The sequence below is a fragment of the Lissotriton vulgaris genome, chromosome 10 (genome assembly GCF_964263255.1).
Source record: "Lissotriton vulgaris chromosome 10, aLisVul1.2, whole genome shotgun sequence".
In the NCBI taxonomy this organism is placed as follows: Eukaryota; Metazoa; Chordata; class Amphibia; order Caudata; family Salamandridae; genus Lissotriton; species Lissotriton vulgaris.
The window spans coordinates 729,607,125-729,628,425 of record NC_141698.1 but is presented as its reverse complement, the minus strand read 5'-3'; positions in this window follow the sequence as shown (position 1 = coordinate 729,628,425).

Here is a 21,301-nt window from a genome sequence, read left to right as displayed (position 1 = left end):
CTCCCTTTAGTATTGAGCTAGTGTTTTTTTGAGACTGTGGCCAAGTGGGGGGGTAGAAGAGGAGTGGGGTAGCGCGGTTGCTTTTCGAGCTTCAGGGCAATCCCCCATTGCTGGAACGTTGCTTCGTCTTTCATTATTTTGTGTGCTATCTCCGAAGAGTTCCAAATTGTCTTTGTTATGTCTGGGCCTTGGGGAGCAGTGTTGGACTGAAACCCTACTTGTAGAAGGTCAGGGTTGCTGATATTAACGAGATTTGTTAGTGAGTGCATGAGTTTTAATATGTTGCCCCTGTTCAGAATGTCGGCCCTACCTCTGGATTTATATTCAGGAATGAAAAAGATTGAGGTTGGGGTGCCTGGATGCGTCGATATTGCTGAGACAATTGCCGGACCTTTGTTCTCCAGTCGCCCTCGTTCAGGGAAGGCACTTGGGGGTGCTGTATCAGGGGCGGGGGAAAGTCCACTTTGGAGATTGACTAACCTCGTAGTTCCCGATGTGCTGTTTGATTTTGGTTTAAACTGTTGAAGTGTCTCTGTGATGGTGGCCGTAAGGATGTCCATGTGACCTGTTGTTAAGGCCTCTTTGGCTGGTTTGGATTTTGTGGTAACAATGTTATGGTCAAGTTGTATTGTTTTAAATTGTAACGATTTCTGTTTGTATTTTTTGGGTGTCAACTTCTTTGTAAGTTTGTGTCCTGATTTTACACTCTGTAATGGAGACACTGGGGGGGTGCTGCATGAACCTTGTGCAGGGGAAAAGGCTGGTCATTGGTTGTCAAACTCCCGACGTCAGCGGCCGCTGAGGGAGAGGATATTGTATGTTCTTCTATGTTATGTGTTCCACCTATTAGTGTCCGGTTCCTACCTTTCCCTTTGTTCTTTCTCCTAGACCTGGCATTGTAGTGCGAGGGGGGTTCCACTGTGAGCCAAATGGTAGACGTTGACTCTGATTCAAGTAGACCGAGGGGTAATGTTTGAGCTGAGAATAAGATGGTAATGGGGTTAAGGTCGCCCAGCAGCTTGGTCGCAGGCCGTGTTGGCATTGGTGAGGGTGCTGAGATTGGGTCAGGGGTTTGTAGCTTTAAGGTTCGGAGGGCTGTTGATTTTAAGTCACTTATCAAGTCCCTTAACATCGATGGAAGAGATGAGAGCTTATCTAAAAGAGGGTCATGCTGCACCAGTTTTGACAGAGCTGATTGATCTGCAAAGACAGCATCTTGGCCCCGTCTTATAAGGCCGTTCAATTCCGAGATTTTCCAGTCAATCCCAGCAATAGAGTCAGCCATTGATTGTAAGACAGAAAGTTGTAGGTCCATTTTTTGTGACTGGAAGTCCAGAGCAAAAGCCGAGTATTGGAGGGTATTTAGGATTGTTATCCATGGAGTATCAAGGGCTGGTTTGCTCAAGGTGGTGTGCCCTTCTATTTTTGGTGAGGCGGCGGTTGGCGGTTTCCCTTCGGGGGAATTGACGTTATATGTGGCAACTAGTTCCTCCCACTCCAGGACTGCTATTGAAGACATGCCATCGTTGGTGGAGTTGTTTGTGGGTTGGGAATCGTTGAACGTCAATAAGGTGCGGCGTTGAGATGCCGTTGGTACTACTGGCCTGGTATTTGGAGTGATTTGTTCACTGGTGCTGCTCAAATTCGGGTGGGGTGTTATAGACAGAGTCAGAGGAGTATCCGACAGGTGGGGGAAAGGCGGCCCGCATCCTTGTCCCTTGACGTCCGTTGGAGGGGTTGTGGATACCTCACAAGTAACCTTCACTGTGATTGGAGAGCTGCTGACAGGCTGGAGATTGGGCGCATCATCTCTTGCCTCCTCTCTATGTATCATGGCCTCGAATACCGTTGTCGCGTTTTTGCTTCCTAGGGACTGTGGACTGGAATTTCTTATTTGGGTCTCACTCTTCTTGACCAAATATTGATGGATTGCTGGTTCAAGGAGTTCGGCATTTATTGATGAGCTCCAGTCTCCCAAGGAAGTTTTGCTGTCAGATTCCATACCCGAGGGGTTGAAAGTGGCAGGATCATGGTCAGCTAGAATGGCTAGAGCTGCAGTTTTTCTCAGGTCAGGTGATGGTGGTGTGTGTATATCCGTGGCGGCCCCGTTCCTGGGTGGAAAGAAGATGTTAATTGGTTGGGGTGGATCCTTCTGGTTCATCATCGTATGACTACAGAGAGATTCGCCTTGAAGGAGCGGAGTTTGGAGGCCTCGAATGTTCTCTGTCTTAGAGTAGATGGCTGTCCCTGGGTCTTTAAGGAAGAAAAATTTGGTGTAAATCTTTGGTTGAAAAGTACATATCCTTTTCTTTGCTGGGAGGCCGTCGATGGTTATAAGATTATCCGGGGTTGTTGATGAGGTCTTTGATACTGAGGATAATACAATTTGTGCAGAACTGTTTGAGTGCTGGGGGGCCAGAGTTGGGGTGAGTGATCTCAGGGAAGTATTTGCCTGGTCTTTTGTGTTTGTCGTCTAAATTGAAGCTGGAATTGGGGTTAGGTTTTGATTTGAAGGTATTGTTTCCATAACAGACACAGTTCGGTACTCCTTGGTGTTTTTACTGTGGTTGAATGGATTAATGGCCTGAGAGTTATTTGGTTTTGGTGGGGACGTTGGTTCTAGATTTCCAAGTTTCCTTTTCCATGCTTTATGCTTGTCATTTGGTTTGGGCTTTAGTTGTAGGCTGACTCTACCTGATCTCATTGTTCTGGGCGTTTGTCGCCTCTCAGTTTTATCCTTATTTGCTTGTGCTTTTGAGTGACCCTACCAAGAGTTAAAGTTGTAATTGTAGTTTTGTGCTGATAGTGTAACCACGCCCCTTGTTGAGGCCTAGTAGAGTCCAGCTGGTCAAGTGGCTGTGATTTCCAGATTCAATCAAGAATATAGTTGGTAGTAGCTAGACACTGATAGTTGATAGTTGATGGCTTGCACGAAGAGTAGCAGATATTTTCTAGGGGGTGGTTGAATTGTGGATGGAGGCTGCCCGTTCAGTTTAAGGCGTGCTGGCGCACTAAGGAACAAGTAGTCGCTGTCGTTTAGCGAGCGGTGCACATGAGGAGGACCACAGGTCAGCACGACCTAGTCGAACCGCCTTCCGGCCACCCCCAAGCTCTTACTTAGCGGCCGCCTCTATCGGCAGCCGTGCTCGCGTGTGGCAAAAATGTCCTTGTGAAGCTTTGCAACGCCTTGTGCCGTCGCCGTGAGGTTCCAATTCTCCAACCCCTTAACGGCGCTATTCCAGGTGGGAACGGGGCCAGGAATGTAGGCGGGTGAGGCTGGTGAGGGGGAAGGCAGGTGAGGGGAGAGGCAGGTGAGGGGGGAGGTGGGGAGTGGGGGGACGAGGTGTGCAAGTTTCTAGGCCCCCACTCCCCTTGCCCCTGGCCCCAGGCTTTTTCTTACCCTCAGACTTCCAAGAGACAGGCTGGAACGGGCTACACCTCACCACTCTGCACCGCCCACCAGCACGGTCTGCCGCGGGATCCGCACACTGGACACTGCAACCTACTCCGAGGGAGAGGGAGAGCCGCGTCCAGAGGGAGAGCCGCGTCCCACGCCTCAAAGTCCCCAGAGGAGAGGGAGAACTCAGCCCAGCTGCCCGGGTGAGGCAGGTGAACCAGGAGGGCCTGATGCGGGGCCGGTAGGAACCAGCTCCAGGTCGTGCTGCGCGTCTTCGACTCCCGGCCCCCTGGCACACGATTCACGGATTCTCAGAGCTCGGGGGGGGAGCCACGCATCTCAGACTCCCACCCCCCGGCACACGAAGCTCAGGGAATTGTAAGTGCGCTACTCACCCATGAGGGTGTCAAGGTGCTGGTCCACAACTCTGCCATCCCCCTTCTCACTTCACCCCCAGCCCCTCCTGGAACTTCAACCTGTCATGCACACATTCAGACTGCACATCACCCTTTCCCTCTCACAGCCCCTCTACCTCCAGAAACTGCTTTGCCTACATGCACACTTTCAGACACTATGTCACCCCTTCTCCCTTACACTCCTCTCCCTCAGGGAGCACCTCCATGTCCATGCACACATTCAGACACTATATTGCCCATTATCCCTTGCACACCTCCCCCTTTGCTCGCAGGGCTGCTTTTCTTTCAGCAACTCTTCCTGCCTCAGTGCCATCTCGCCAGGTCACACCATCCACACTACATACAAAAACTGTTCCATCCGGGCCGCCTTTCGATGGTGGAGAGGTGCAGGAACCAATGCATGCAGTTGTGCACGCAATGCATGCCATCATAAAGTGATACAACAAAAGGCATTGTTTTAAGAAACAGGCCCTTCGAGGGAGCAGAGGTGCAAGAAGCAATGCATGCATGTGTGCATGCAATAAAAGCCTCCATAAAAGTGATGCAACCGATGTGTTGTTTTAAGAGGCAGGCCCTGCGAGGGAAAGGTGCATGCACCAATGCATGTCACCACAAAGTGATGCAACCAATGTGTTGTTTTTAAAGCCTGGCACTGCAAGGTAGGAGAGGAGCAGGAACCAATGCATGTCAACCCAAAGTGATGCAACCAATGTGTTGTTTTTAAAGGCAGGCCCTGTTTGGGAGGAGAAGCTCTGATGCAGGAACCAATGCATGCAGTTGTGCAGTGCAACCAATGTGTTGTTTTAAAAGACAGCCCCAGTAAGTGAGGAGATGCGCAGGAGTCAGTGCATACCAGCGCACAGTGATATAACCAATGTGTTGCTTTTAGAGGCACTTACATACTCAGTCCTTCACTCATACAGTAATTTAGGAAGCCAGTCACGTACCCATACAGTCACCTCTCACCCACTCACCCACCCATAGAGCTACTCACACTGCCTCTTACTATCCCATACAGCCACTGACACACCCTCTCACACACCCATTCACCCACACAGGCACTCACGCACCCACTTTGATGCTCTGCATGGGAGGAGAGGTACTGCTGATGCAGCAACCATTTCATGGCACCATAAAGTGATGCAACCAATGTGTTATTTTCTGAGGCAGGCCTGCATGGGTGGAGAGGTGCTGGTGTAGAATCCAATGCATGCAGTTATGCAGTACAACTAATGTGTTGTTTTAAGAGGCCAGCAGTGTGAGGGAGGGGAGAAGCGGTAACTAATGCATGCCACCACAAAGTGATAAAATCAATGTGTTGTTTTAAGAGTCAGGCCCTGATTCAAGACAGCTTGTGTTCCAACATGAAAAAGATATCAGCCCTGTACATTCATGCATATGTCATTATATCATTCAGTTAAAATGAATTCTCTAGTAGATGGCCTATGAAGACTTAAATCCTGACCTGGGATAGCCTCATTATTTGTAGTACAATGAGCATCAGCCCTCTTTGCCTTGGTTGTGCCAATCACAAGAGCTAGCTTTGACCTTTCCAAAAACATGGGCTTCCTTCTCTTCATTCCAACACTGTGCTTGGACCATCTGCTTTTACTGGTTGTCAATATCCTTATTTGACTGTAATAGTTTCACATTCATGTAAAGGCCCCTACTTAACTTAAAGGCTATCCGACCTTACGAGTGCCATATGACGCTTTTACCATTTCCAGCAATTCTAGTATGGTGGGTTAGGGTGCTTATAATGAAATGGCAACCTTAGTTCCCTAATATCAGCAACAGTTGCTTGTGTGCAAGGGTTGTTTTTGCACATTTGGGAGGACCATATATCTTCTGTCGATTCCTTTTACAGGTTCTTATTGAATTCCATGAATTTCAATGATAAAATGTGATTTGAGTTTCTCTTTGATAGGTCAGGAAACTTCCTGATTGGGTAGATTACCTCTGTGGAGGATCACATGATAACCCCTGAATAAATGTAGTGCTGTAAACTAAATATGTCAGTTTGTTCGGTCTTTTCGTGTGAGGAGCTCATCACTTTGAAATATGCTGCTTGATCATATACCTCTGTCCATGACCGGTGATACACTGATTTCCATGCTGTGTGGATCATTAGTGCCCTTGCTCTGATTCCGCAATTATCACAGATGACTCCCTTTAAATTATACTGAGTCTTTTATTAGGAAGAGCTGCATATCTGTTGGCTTTTACATTGTAAGAACTGAGAATTTGATCCACTAGTTTCAGTTGAATCTGTCGTTGGACTAGAGGGATCTAGTACATTTGGTTTAGGTGGTCACAGGTCAGAGATGGAATATCCTTATCTGTAAATATCTTTATTGATACTGTTCACCCAACTGCTAGGCCCTTTTGGATGACTAAAATGTTTTGGTCGAGCCTGAGCAACGCAAACGCTGATCTGCGATGCATGCTGTATTCAGGTAGGAACTTGTAGCTCCACCCACTCTCCGCCCATATTTTTCATTGGCATGTGTCATTGTCCACTGTAAACTGTGGATGTTCATTGGTCAATAGGCTAAGTACTCCCTACTTAGTACTGCCTAGTCTCATTTTGTAACCTCCCATTGCAACACCCCCTGTTACGTGTGGGGGGGAGGAAACCAGTAGGAGGAACATGGCGGCCACAAGCGGTCACGGGCGGCAGTCCAGGATTTTTTTTTCTTTGTAGGAGAGCGAGCAAGACGTGCGTTCAAGCGGAAGCTCGTTGTAGGAGCGGGGGAAAGCGGAGATGCTATAGAGGTGAAAGCAGCAAGAACTTACCGGCAATAATTAAGGCAGCAGGGTGCTGGGCGACGTTCAAGAAACCTGGGTGTGTCTGGGGAATACAGCGTGTTGAGCAGCCGTCGTGCTGGAGTGAGTCAGCGGGGAGCCTCCAGCGGATCTGGCGGGCTGGAATCAGGGGCAGAGGCAGAACAAGCAGAACTTGTCTGCAGCAGGCGAAGGAGGTGGGGGCTGAGAGAAGGGGCTCATGCAGAGCTGAGAAGCGGCAGACATGTGAAGCAAGAGAGAGTGGAGGAAGCCCCCTGCATATGGAGACAAAGACCCAAAGGGAAGGTGAGGCCCTCTCCAGGTACACGCTGAGGACCAGGAATATTGGAGGTAAGGCCAGTCTTCTACCTGTTTCCCCAGATGCCCTGCCTGATTTACCACAAGGGGAAAAGACTAAAATTAACCACAGAGTGGAGGGGCTGGGAGGGCTTTAAAGGAAACTAGTGAGAGGAAGAATATAAAGAAATCCCCCCTCCAAGCTGCGAGAGTTAAAGTGACCCCTTCACTTAAATCCTTTTTCAGGTATTGCCAAGTATGCAAAAAGATAACGCAGTCAGCACAAATTCTAGCCCTGAAGAGCATAGCCTTGAAGGCATAATGGAGAGCGCAATGGAGAGCACTAATCATGTGGGTCAACGACACTGAAGGTCCTTCTTTAAAGGATCCTGGGAGCACTCTGAATAATGCGAATACATTGGGCGCAGAGGGCAGTCCCCCACAACAAGATATAATAGCAACAGATATTCTGCCTTAACGGTAGCTGAGGAGTTGAAAGCATCCCGGCTAGTACAGTTGTCAGCATCAGTATTAGAAGCGAACGGGGACAGCCCGAACAATACAAATAGCCCTATTAGCCCAGAAAGAAGATTAGAAGACACAGAGCTTTCACTGGCCAGTATCCTATTGGAGCTGAAAAAGGATATCAAAGAGCGCTTTGAGGTATCAGAGGCTAACCAAACATGCAAACAAGCATCCTGTTTGGTACTAGCCCAGAAGCTGGACGAGGTAACTGCTCGTACAAAAACTCTAGAGGAAGAAGTTAGTGCTGTAAAACAGGATGTGGAGGAAAATACAATTGAGATCTCAAATTTGGGGAAACTAAATCAGATGCTAAGAGATGACATAGAGAGGATTGAGAACCATTCTCGCAGGAACATTATACGATTCTTAAATATTCCTGAAAGTGAAGAAGGGCCGGGTATGAAGGCTTTTATAATTCCTCTACTACGGAAAACAATTCTGAAGGATAAGGAGGAGATAAACCTCGAGAGTGAAATACAGAGGGCGTACAGAGAGCCGTTTAGACGCAATCCACAGAAAACTAAGCCCAGAAAGATCTTAGTAAATTTCCTCTCTTATAACATCAAGGAGGAAATACTAAGTAACACTTTAAAAAATGGCCATATGTGATCAATGGTTTTTTTTTCTGGCCAGGTCTTATGTGTGCAAGGATACAGAGCAAAAGCAGTGGAAGCTAGGTGGAAAGATGGAGGAGCTCCGAAGATTAGGAGCGAAAGTGCAGTTGAAATTCCCCGCTATGCTCCGTATTATGTGGAACAATAAAATGTATAACTACCGCTCAGTGGAGGATGTCAAGGCACTTATAAGTAGAATGAGTAATGAGAGTCAGTCAAAGTAAAAAATAGCTCTCCAGAACTTTTGTAATGTATAAATAAGCTGTGTGTTAGTAAATTCCCCCCACGGACTTCACGCCTATAAGCATTATTATGCCTAACAACGGAGGGAGGGTTCCTCAGGGGGGGGGCACTCTAGTGGAGGGGAGGGGGGAGTTGGTGGGGGAGCACGGGTGGGGAGCAGTGGGGAAAAAATCAAAAAAAGTCCTTAACACTGCTTTGAAGGAAGGCCTTCCTAGTGCAGGATCGGAATTAAAAGAGAGTTTATTAAGAAAGATGACTTCGACTAACATTACAATTTTGACATGGAATGTGAATGGTATGAGGTCTAAACTCAGACAGAGGAGAATACTTGAGTACTTAAAAAATAGTCAGGCACAGGTAATGCTATTACAGGAGACACACCTTATGGCAAGTGAGAGCAAAGAGTTGTTTAGGAGATGTGGTAGGGTGCAAAATTTAATTGCATCCGATCAACCATTGTGCTGCAAGAGAGTGGTGATTCTGATCAGGAATTGCTGTGGTCTAGAAATGAAAGAGTCAAGTACAGATAACTCAGGCAGGTGGGCGGCAGCTCGGTTAAGGTGGGCTGACATGGATTTCCTATGTATCAGATATTACGGCCCCAATAAGTATAACCCTCAATTTATTATAGATTTAGAATTGTGGATGGCAGCATTATCAGTCTCTGTAATCATAGGTGGCTACTTTAATGTTTTGTTAGACCCTGTGTTAGATCGATCTACAAAAAGAGAGTATACCTATGTCCTAAGGAAGAGGAAGGCTTTGAAAAGTATGATGCGCGATTTTAAGTTAGTGGAGGTATGGAGACATCTGAAGGGTAAGATAAGGGGATACACGTATCATAGCAAAAAACATCATAATTTTTCAAGACTTTACTATTTCTTGGTTGAAAAATCCTTTTTGACAAATATTAAGAAGATTAAGCCCCTCCCTGCCCATATTTCAGACCACTCACCTGTAGTGGTGACCATACAAGCTTCGATGCCACAACCACCCAGGAGATGGACTTTAAGGCGTGCACTGCTCTTAGAAGAGGGGGTTGATATGGCATTGAAGGAAGCAATGACTGAATACTTTGATATTAACCAAGGTACCGCCTCCATGAGTATTTTTTGGGACGCCTTTAAGGCATATATTCGCGGAATCCTAAAAAGTTTAAGCTCATTAGAAAATCAGAAAGTACGTATAGAACTGAAGAATAGTGAAAAAGAGAATGGGATTCTAGAGAAGGCCTTACATACTGTGAGTACAGGAGAAGAATAAGTGAGGTTGGAAAAGTGGTTACATGAGGCAAAACAAGAATTTAAAATAAAAATAGACCAAAAGTGTAAAGCCAGATGGCAAGCGGCAAATATAAAGGAATTTGAATATGGTGAAAAAGCTAGTGATTTGCTTGCCTGGAAAGCGAGAGTGGAAAGATCAAGGAATGACATAAAAGTGTTAAAAAGGGAAACAGGAGAAAAGCTGGATAGCTGGGATTCTATGCAGGAGCATATAGCTACAATATTCTCACAGCTCTATACGGAAAATATTACTGCTGACATAATAAAGACTAGATGTTGGCTTGGTACACTCGATCTTCTGGCATTAAGTGAAGAAGAAAAAGGTGTTTTAGAAGCCCCAATCACAAAAGAAGAAATAAAAGGAGCAATCAAAAAATCTAAAAATGCGAAGGCGGCAGGGCTCGTTGCCCTCCCGGCAGAAGTATATAAACGTATGGCAGATGAAATAGTACCTATCTGGGAGACGCTGTTTAACTTGATATATAGAGGGGAAGTGCAAGCCCCAGAATCGTGGCATGAAGCTTCTGTTGTTCTAATTCTGAAACCTGCGAAGGACTCCGCTAAAGCAGAATCATACAGGCCAATCTCCCTGCTAAATGCTGACTATAAGATCTTTGTCAGCATTTTGGCAGGGAGATAGCCCAGAATGATAGCTCAATTGATACATGAGGATCAAAAGGGGTTTATTCCCAGAAGCCAAAGGTGTGAGTTAAACTAACAACTAATAGGGTGTATTGATATATCGACAGAAAGATCGGTCCCCCTGGCGGTGGTCACTTTGGATGCCGCTAAGGTGTTTGATCGAGTTTGTTGGGAGTACTTATGGTCCTTGAACATATGTGTGGTGTTTACCACATAAAAGATATAAGACAAAGTATCTTCAGCTGAAGGTAAGATTTATTAGCATCATCCACGAACAGCTCCAGCTCCAACTGAACAGAATCCTCGATTAACATTCTCTGTGCCAGAAATGTTACACGCACAGAATTCTGTATTCCATTAAGAAACATAGACATGGAAAACATACAAAGCTTACCATTACACATCTCCCTTCTTACCAAAAACAATATTAGCATAAACAACAAAAATAAAGAAAAGAGAAAACAACATAATAAAACTAAAAATAGAAAACACAGAGGAGTTTACACATAATCTTTCATATAAGCAAGAGCTTTGCGAATTCTTTGACTCCTTGCACGAACTCCAGCAGAATAACTAGAACAAAGAGGAGGAACATTAATAGCACCAAACATATTATCATCAGCATCCAAATCATCTTGAACACAATTCTTGGATTTCACCACAACCACCCGACTTTTATTCCAAATCCTCCCATCCTGTGTCTTTATGGCATTTTTAAAAACTTTTATAACAGGTCTAACATTTGTGTACTTAGACCAAGATTTCCTTCCAACAGGTGCTTTTATCTTAACCAAGTCACCTATCTTGACCTCTTGGAAATGGACACACTTCTTGTCATCAAAATACCTTTTCCTACAAGCTTGCTTTTCTAACTCCCTCTCCCTCCAAGCACCAATGCGGTTATCCACAAACCCTGTATTCAAATTCATCCAACCAGGACACCACATGGTATTGGGAATCCTGCCTTTAAATAGCTCAAAAGGACATCTACCAGTGGTGGAGTGGGGAGAACACCGATAGGCATCAATCCTTTCCTTAAGAGCTTCTTTCCAACTTAAACCATTAGCTCTTGCAAGCTGAATACATTATTTTAATGTTTTATTCACTCTCTCAACAGCACCATTAGTTTCAGGATGATACAAAGATGAACGCTTGTGAACAATGCCACAATTATGCAGATAAGAGTCAAAAACACCAGAACAAAATTGCGGACCATCGTCAGATAAGATGCTGTTAGGAAAACTTTCCCTCTTAAAAATTTCAGCCAAAAACTTAATAACAGAATCTGACGTTATGTCACTACCTGCACCCACCTCAATCCAACGTGAATACAAATCAATTACAGCAATCAAATAAGGAGTGTCAGACACACCAGCAAGAGGACCCAAAATATCAATAGCTATCTCATCCCACGGATGATTAGGTAAACTCCTACAAACCATGGGCATCTGTTTAGTCTTAAGAATTTTATCACTAGCGCAACATTCAGCACATTCTCTAACCATACTGATCCCGAATAAAAGGAGGCTTGTCAGGGAGTGAAGAATTGGCTCTGTCCCCTGGTATACCCCCGAACTTAGGTGCATCAGAACCTCTTGTAAAAGGCTTGAACGTGCTTGGAGGAGAGAGCAGACGGAAGAAAGCCGGGCCAATTACAAAAGGGAGTTGAGGAAATACAAAAGCGCACTGAAGGACGCTAAAAAGATTTTCTTTAGCGACAGGATTGAGAGAGCAAGCAATTCTTCTGGAGAATCGTTTAAAATCTTCAAGGAACTTCTGAAAGCCCCAGTCCCTCCAGTGCTGCATGATAATCCCAAAGAAAAATGTGAGGAACTGGCCAGCTTCTTCCATTCAAAAATAGAGAAAATCTTATCCTCCTTACCCACTATTCCTCAAAGCCATGAACCGGTTACTAGCCTCACAAGTCGCTCGATTGAGCTAGCATCTTTGGGCCCCTTCTCGGAAGAGGAGGTGATAAAAGTCCTGTTGGAGATGAAGAGTGGATCCCCGAGTGACCCAGTTCCCATAAAACATCTTAAGCTCGTGGCTAACACCTTGTCAACTCCTCTGACTGATCTCTTGAACCTTTCACTCGCTCAGGGCACAGTGCCCCAGAGATGGAAAAAGGCCGTGGTGAAAGCCCTATTGAAAAAACCAGGACTGGATCCATCCAATTTGACCAACTTCAGGCCAATTTCACTTCTGCCTGGATTTTCTAAAATTGCAGAGAAGTTGGTCAACCGTCAGCTCTCTCACCATCTTGAGTCTAACCACCTGCTAGGAGATTCCCAGACTGGTTTCCGCCCCGGCCATGGAACAGACACTGCCTTGCTGGCAGTAGTGGAGGAGGCAAGGAGCACTCTAGATACAGGAGGGTCAGTGGCAGTGATCCTCCTGGACTTGAGTGCTGCCTTTGACACCGTGAGTCATCAGGTGCTCCTCCAACGTCTGTCAGAGGTAGGTGTCTCAGGGACGGCCCTGAAATGGTTGGGATCTTTTCTCTCTGACCGTTTCTACCAAGTCTGGGAAGGGTCAGAGCAATCTGCCCTAATCCCTCTTCAATGTGGAGTCCCGCAGGGCTCATCGCTGAGCCCTACCCTATTTAATATATATATGACTCCACTTGAAAGAGTGGTCGCCCCTTCAGGGGTGAAGATCATCAGTTACGCTGATGATACTCAGCTGGTGGTGGGCCTCACTCAGCTGGCGGAACAACCTGAGGTGTTAAGCGACTGCCTTGCCAATGTTTATCGTTGGATGTCTATCTCCGCCCTAAAGCTTAATGGAGGTAAAACCGAGCTGATGCTCCTGGGCAATTCCAGCCCCTCCATTATTGCGAGCTGCTGGCCCCGGTCTCTTGGTGACCCACCATCCCCCAAGAAGGAGATCAAGTCCTTGGGAGTATGGTTGGAAGAAGACCTGTCCTTTAGGACTCATGCCAGGAAGACCGCAGGGGTTTGCTTTGGTTTACTGAGATCAGCCCGAAAGGTGCTACCTCTGCTTCCTGATCCAGCAAGGAAGCTGTTGATACGTGGCCTGATTCTATCGAGGCTCGATTATGGGAATGCGCTGTTTCTCGGTGCTCCCGAAGCGACCTTCAAAACCCTCCAACAGGTGCAAAACGCAGCTGCGAGAGTCCTTATGGATGTTCCCAGAAGACAATCTGCTGCTCCGGCCCTCAAAGCACTTCACTGGCTCCCCGTGAAGGAGCGGGTGAAATTTAAAGCGCTATGTACAGCCCACAAAATTTTACATGGCAAAGGCCCCCCCATCCTTGCTAACATGGCCCGTCCTTACAAACCCCCACGTCTGCTGTGCTCGGACCAAAAACACCTTTTGCAGTTAGCGAGAGTAAGAAGAGCTCGTTCTGGGGGCAGGCGTTTCTCTGTGCAAGTGGCCTCTCTTTGGAACTCTCTGCCCCTCAAGATTCGCTCAGAGCCCAAGATCCTACCATTCAGGAAACTTCTTAAGACCCACTTGTTTCCATAGTAGTGATTAGCTGAGTCTCTCCTTCTGGTCTGTTGCGCCGGGATGCCCCCGGGTAAGCTGAGCGCATTACAAATTTCATATTATTATTATTATTATTATTACCATTCTTTCTATCTCCAAATCCATTCCAGGCCACCAAAATTGAGTACGTAACATCTCCTTAGTTTTTACAATACCTAAATGACCAGAGTGTGCATGTAATAACAATTTTTTCCTTAAACCAGAAGGAGGTACGAGTCTCAATCCACGTGTCAACATGCCATCAGTTATAGATAATTCCTCAGAAACAAGAGACCAAGGTTTATCCAAGCGCCTGTTTTCTCTCAACATACTCATCACCTTGACTAACACATCATCCTTTTGCAGTTCATTCTTCCACTCATCTTCCTCAACAACACCCTCCGTAATTTCACAGATGTTAATGCAATCATCCTCCTCTTCAAACACATCCTCAGCATACAGATTATCACTTTTCACCAGTCTAGAAAAACAATCCGCAGACTTATTTGAAACACCAGGTATGTACTGTACTTCAAAATCAAACTCCTGCAAAGAAATAATCCATCTCCTAATCCTAGAAGAAATAGAATCTAAACCTTTCTTGCAAAAAACCTCTTTTAAAGGCTTGTGATCTGACATAACAATGAACTTAGTGCCCCCAAATTAAATTTTTAAATTTTTTCAGAGCCCAGAAAATCGCCAATGACTCTTTCTCAATAACAGAGTAATTTAACTCTGGTCCTCTAAGACATCTTGAAGCACAAGCAATGAGAAAATCATTACCCTGTTTACTTTGCACTAAAACCGCACCAAGCCCTTTATCACTAGCATCAGTAAATACATATGTCGGCAAACCTGGAACAAATGCCTGAAGACAAGGGGCTTTCTTCAATTCTTCTTTAATTTCTTCAAACTCTTTCTTACATTCACTTGGCCATTCAAAAACCACACTCTTCGCAGTAAGTCTTCTAATATTCTTAGTTTTATCACCAAAATGCATGATGAATTTCCCATAAAACTCCACCATACCAAGGAAAGTCAACAACTCCTCCTTATTAATTGGCTCAGCCATATTATCAATAGATGCAACCAATTCAGCTTTTGGAAAAACACCTTCACTCTTAATTCAATGCCCAATATAGTTCACTTCTTCCATACCAAACCTACACTTCTCTTTCTTAAGTGATAAACCAGCTTCACTCAGCCTCTCTAAAACTGCACACACATGTTCGTTATGTTGAAACATGTTAGCTCCATAAATTAACAAATCGTCTTGATAACACTTCACACCACGAAGACCTTTGAGTATACATGCCATAATGCGTTGAAATACTGAAGCAGCTGAAATTAGCCCAAAGGGCATTCTTTTAAATTTAAATGTGCCCATAGGAGTAATAAAAGCTGTCAACTCTTGACAAGACACATCTAATTCTACCTGGTGGTAGGCAGAAGCTAAGTCTAAGGTGGTAAAATACCTTGCTCCCTCCAAAGTTCCTAAAATTTCATCAATATTAGGCAAAGGGAACCTGTCCACGACAATCTCCCTATTTAAGGCACGTAAATCTATGCATAAGCGAATCTCGCCAGACGGTTTCTTAGCTATAACAATGGGTGCTAACCATTCTGTGGCTTCTACGGGGTCTATAATCTGATTCTCAATAAGTTTATCAATTTCCTTCTGTACTTTTCCTTGTTCACCCAACAGAATTCTCCTTACTTTTGCTACTATATGAACTGCATTTTTCTTTAATTTTATACAATGTGTGTACCCTTTTAAACATCCTAGCTTCTCATTAAATACTCCTGGAAATTTTTCTGCAAACATAGAAGACAAATCCTCCACCTCTTGTATCTGTACTTGAGGTGAAGCATTGGGATTAAGTTTAACCTCTAAGTCACGTTGATGTTGCCAACCAAGTAGAGCATCACCCTGTTTAGCTACGTAGACTTTACCAGGAATAATACGACTTCCCAACTCAATAGTAGCCACAAAATAACCCAACAATCTGATGGGTTTCTTTCCATAACCCAAAGGTAAAATGTCACTTCTTAAAAGTTTAACATTTCTTCCAAAATTTGTATACAATAAAGTTTCATCAATCATAGTAATCTGTGAGCAAGAATCAAATTTAAATTCAATTAATGCATCATCAACTTTTAACAAATGTGATGGGTGTTCTAAAGGACCTCCATTAATTTGAAAAGTCACAGTCTTTACTTGAGGTTGAGACCATTTTCTATTAGCACCCTCCCTCTTATTAATTTTAGTTCTACAGCATTTCGAGAAATGTCCCCTCTTACCACAACTATTGCACATAGATTTCAGAGCAGGACAAATAGGAGAGTTAGCCAAATGACCAAAATTTCCACATCTAAAACAGGAAAACATGTTAACATTCGTAACATTAGAATTAGAATTATTCAACCCAGAATCATTTTTTTCGATAATTGCTTTCTCTTCTTTTTTTACTTGACAAATTACTTCCTCAACTTTAGGTTCATTCTTATTTTCTGAGTCCATCGTCTTTTCTTTTTCCCCTTTTAATTCATCCACACATTTAGTCATGTGTTCAACTTGTTTTGCAATAACCAAAACTCCTTCTAATGGAGGTTCATCCTTTAACCAAAGTTCTTTCCGGATACTGTCATGTGCACATTTTAAGACAAACTGATCCCTTATTCTTTCTTCCAACGTCTGACCAAATTTACAAGAAGAGGCCAACTTCCTTAAAGCCGAGACATAGTCTTCCACAGACTCATCTTTTTTCTGACCTCTCAAACCAAAATGGTATCTTTCCATTATGGTACTCAACCTGGGAAGATAATGCCAATCCAATTGTTAAATAGCAACCTCACATTCATTTAAGTTCCTTTGTTCGGATGCACTTAGTTCCGGTAGATGTTCTAATACATCTTGACCTTCCCCTCCCAAGCAATGTAGCAATAACAAATGTTTCCCGTTAGAAAAAATACTGGCTGTGTTACATTCTGCATTTTCCTTTATTTTTTCCTTTATTTTTTTTATATTTTTAACCTTCTTGTAAAAGAAAATTAACTGAAAATATTTTATACTTCTTCCTTTTTTTTTTATTGACTAAGGGATATTTTTTTTTTCATTATATCCCTTTTGGCCTTAGAGCTTTATTCAGTCACCAAGTGTGTAATAACATTCTTTTAGCAAGTAGTAGAATACCAGAATGTTTCATTAAAAAAAAACAATGAGAGAGAATCCTTGCAATGCAGCGTTGAAAAAAATGTTTCCTTTCAGAACAAAGAATGTACCATTGTTATACGTGGAACGTTGCTTTCTCCTTCTCCGTGAAGACAGACTTCTTTTTTTCAAGCATTGTGCGTCACAATGTTTGACCTGCAGCTGTTAGCGTAGCGCGTCACTGACACGCATACTCTACTGCCAAAGGAAATCCGTTTTCGCTTTGATGCACACAAGCGAGCACAGGAAAAAAAAATGTCACATGCACGCAAAGCGGTTGCGATGATATCGCCAGGGTTTTCCCAATAGAGTTAATTACAGCCCTTTTACGGCCTCCCACCACACTCCTCACCGTGTATTATATCCTTTTCACACGGAAAGTGAAAGAAAATCAGCCGCAGGGAAGACGACGCTTCCTTTTTAAATTCATCTGCCGCTGGAGGAGTAATGGAACAGGCGAGCAGGCTTCGTGTTGAGGCTGAAGAGGTTTCTCGATCGTCGCCAAATAAATGTGGTGTTTACCACATAAAAGATATAAGACAAAGTATCTTCAGTTGAAGGTAAGATTTATTAGACGCATCCACGAACAGCTCCAGCTCCAACTGAACAGAATCCTCGATTAACATTCTCTGTGCCAGGAATGTTACATGTACAGAATTCTGTATTCCATTAAGAAACATAGGCATGGAAAACATACAAAGCTTACCATTACAATATGGGGTATGGGCCTTATTTTATAATCACACTAAAAACATTATATAATAGTTCTAGGATCCTTTTAAATGGAGCCCTCACTAAAAGTTTCATGATCACGACAGGGATGTCCAATCTCACCCCTGATATTCAATCTATACATCGAGCCATTTGCACAAGCGCTCCGCCAAGACAATCAGGTGAAGCCTTTCAGTATAGGAATGTTCAAAAAAATAATCTCACGCTATGCAGATGACCTAATCATTTTTACAACAGACCCGTCTATTATGATCCCAAGGGTCGAGCAATTGGCGGATGATTATGGGGCTCTGTCAGGATACTTGATTAATAGAGAAAAAAACGGGATTATGTGCTGGACTATACTGGATTGGAGGGGGAACTCGCAGAGAGAGATTAGATATCGAGGTATCAACATTCTCAATGCTATACAGGCTGTCCCACAGCAGAATTTGGAGAGAGTCACAAAGGAAATTGAGAAAACTCTAGATAGGTGGAAGAATCTCCCATTGGCGATATACGGAATGATTAACCTCATTAAAATGGTTATTCTGCCAAAACTCACATTCCTTTTTAATTGCATACTTTTATTGTTTCCAAGTAAGCTAATAGATAAAGTACAGGGTAAATTGGGTAGTTTTGTTTTTGGCAGATAGGGGAGCACGTATGTCTTGGAAGAAACTTAGGCGAAGATTGGTAGAAGGAGGGCTTGCTCTACCAGATGTGAGATTGTATTGCATGGCATTCCAGTTCAAAAATGGTAGGATGTTATTTCATACAACAGGGTACGGGGTGTGGGGAGGATTGTGTGAGGAGATGATAAAAGAGTGTGGAGGGAAAGGTTTTTTGTTTAAGTTTGGCACCAAGAAATTTAAAAAAAAGTAACATTAAAGATATTGAAGGCAGCTTTGATTCTGTGGGTAAAGATTAGGAACATACTATGAATCGGATATTATTCAGGAGAGGCCCCAATATGGGATTCACCTGGCACCCCCGAATGCCTACAGGACCAATTGAGCGTTCCACTCACGAGGGCAGGTATAGTGGTCTGGAGGGACTTGATAGTGATAGATGAAGTGGTCCCATGGGAAGTGTTATGGAGCAAGACAGGGGGATCTCTGTCTCGATTTAAATTTCTCCAGTTAAAATATTGGGGAAAGCAAATAGGCGTCAGATAAAGAGTCTAGGGGAGTTTGAAAAAAAGTTAAAGAACGAAACAATGGTAAAGAAGGAAATAAGTGGTTGGTATCACACACTCTTGACTTCTGAGGAGGAAAACATTAAAGCCCCCTATTAAATAAGGGACGAGGTGATGCAGATTCCTGATCCACCAAATGTATGGCAGCTTTCGTTTAAGTTATTTTATAAAGTAGTTAAACCATCAAATTTGAAGATTATATTGGACTCCACAAAAACTGGCAAAATTCGCAACAGGAGTCCAACCCAAATGCCACAGGTGTGGTGAAGTCGGTGCTAATGGTAAGCATATGTTTTTTGTATGCCCTCAATTGGAGAAATATTTGTCTGAGGTTGAAAAGATAATTAATGAAATTCTTGAGACAAATATCAAAGTTAGCCTTTTACAAGTAGTGCTGGGGGTAGCAGATCAGTTATGCAACGACATTACTGGGTATAAACAGGCCTTGTTATTTTATTTAATCCTACTCGCTAGGCAGGAGATTCGTAAGAAATGGACTGAACCTTATCCACCACAAGGGATGGACTGGCTACAAGCAGTAAGAAGAACAGCAAAAATAGATATTGAACTGGAATCCAATATACAATCTAAGATATGGGTGGCCTTCAAAAATTGGGATGGGACATGAGTGTACAACCCCTTTATGTCCAATGATTACACCTGCGTCACCAGTGCAACCAGGATACTAGAAGGGCACGAGCACAGGAACTGTGGAAGTATAGCATAAGCCTGGGGAGGTACAGATCGGCTGACGGGCTACTATTTGTATATAATGGTGGTATGAGGACAAAAAAAAAAAACGCTACGAGTGTTGTTGCTCAATAGGCTTTAATTACAGCCTCCAAGCATTATTTTCTCAAATAGTTTTGTCCTGCCTGCAGTTTGCAGCTTTGCCACATAATAGCCTGGGACTATTATTAACGAAATCATGGCCACACTTTGCATTGTTTGCTGGATCTTCTTGAATTAAATCTTAAATCAATTGAATTACTTACGGTGAGAAAAGAAAGTCGTCAAGCCTTTTGCTTTACATTTGTTGTATGGTCCGGTATGGCCGCCACCCCTTCCACCACCAATCCCAATGGTAGGAGACAGACACAGTTTGAACTTTTGGAAGGCAGGGGGGCCTCACGACCCATAGAACGCCAACGCAAATGCTGCCCGGAATAGGACGACCTCACTAGGTGAGGAGCATGTCTCCTCCAGTTTAGCCAACAAGGAGGTCAATCTGTCAAATCCTATTGGGTGTCTGGTATTCTTTTTGCGACCCTCTAAGCGCCGCCAGCCGTGCAGCGCCTTTCTGACTATAAAGGAGCCTGTCGGGTCCCTGATCCCTTGGAGCTGAGCCATAAACGATATGGCGGCCTTATACCGACTGGCGGTTGCCACCGACAGGCCCTCCTCATGAAGTGGCACTAAAAATTGGGTACCAGCTCTTCAACTCAGCAGCCCTGCATCACAGCCCGCTCAACTCGACTCTAAACGTGGCCCGCAAGCCGCACCAGAGCTACCTTTGCCCCATAGTCTTGATTACAACCCCAACCCACTCCGGCCAAAAATGGCATCTAGTTCACATCAGAGCATGCCTTTTGACAGCTACACCTGCAGTGTGATTGAGGATGGTGCGCTTGTGCAAAGTGGTGAAGGACAGAGATCTCAAACGGTCTTGGTATAGCAGCACCAATACAATCGCAGGGGCACAAGCCCTCCAAAAGCTGCTGTGGGCTATCATGTCATATCTGCCCATCAAACCAATATGTACTGGGGGTGGAGCCACACACGCAGTGCTATTGTGTGGTGTTTGGAAGTGTCTCCATATGTTTTTGGAAGGCGGTAACTCCCTTTAAAACCAACTCTGACTGGGTCTGAGGCCAAGCTCCTTCCTGACATGTTGGTTGGGAACAACCTCTAATATTTCCTTCGTACTAATACTCTGTTTATCATCTACATGCCAAATATCCAGGCCCCAGCCTGGTCTCAGTTCATCCATCCTGCCCACTCCCTCATTCCCACATTCCTAGATAATTGGCACTTGATGACCTCTAATTAACTCCTACCTTGTTTCCTACCACCAAGCCAAGCATATTGTCTTCTCCAAGGCGGGGTCTTTGTCATCTGATTAAACCTTACTAATGTCATTGGAGAAGAAGGAGTCTTGTTAGAACTTCTTTAACAACTGTCCATGCTTCTATTCAAAGACAAGTTTTACTAACCTCGATTTTGCAGACTATTTAAAGACAAGCCTGTTTACCACTGAAGTAGATTTTTGATTTTAAAGTGGTGCACAGAAGTCATTAGCTATTTCCCAAATAGGCTTGTGATAAAATTCACTCTTATTCACACGCACACTTGTTTCCGAGAAACAAATATTTATTTTTAGCCTATTCAGTGAAGACAGTTTTTGTAGTGTCACTTTAGGGACATACTGCTCCAAATGTGAGGTAGTTCGCAATTTGACAAATTATGCACGCAAACCTGCAGGCTTCAACAC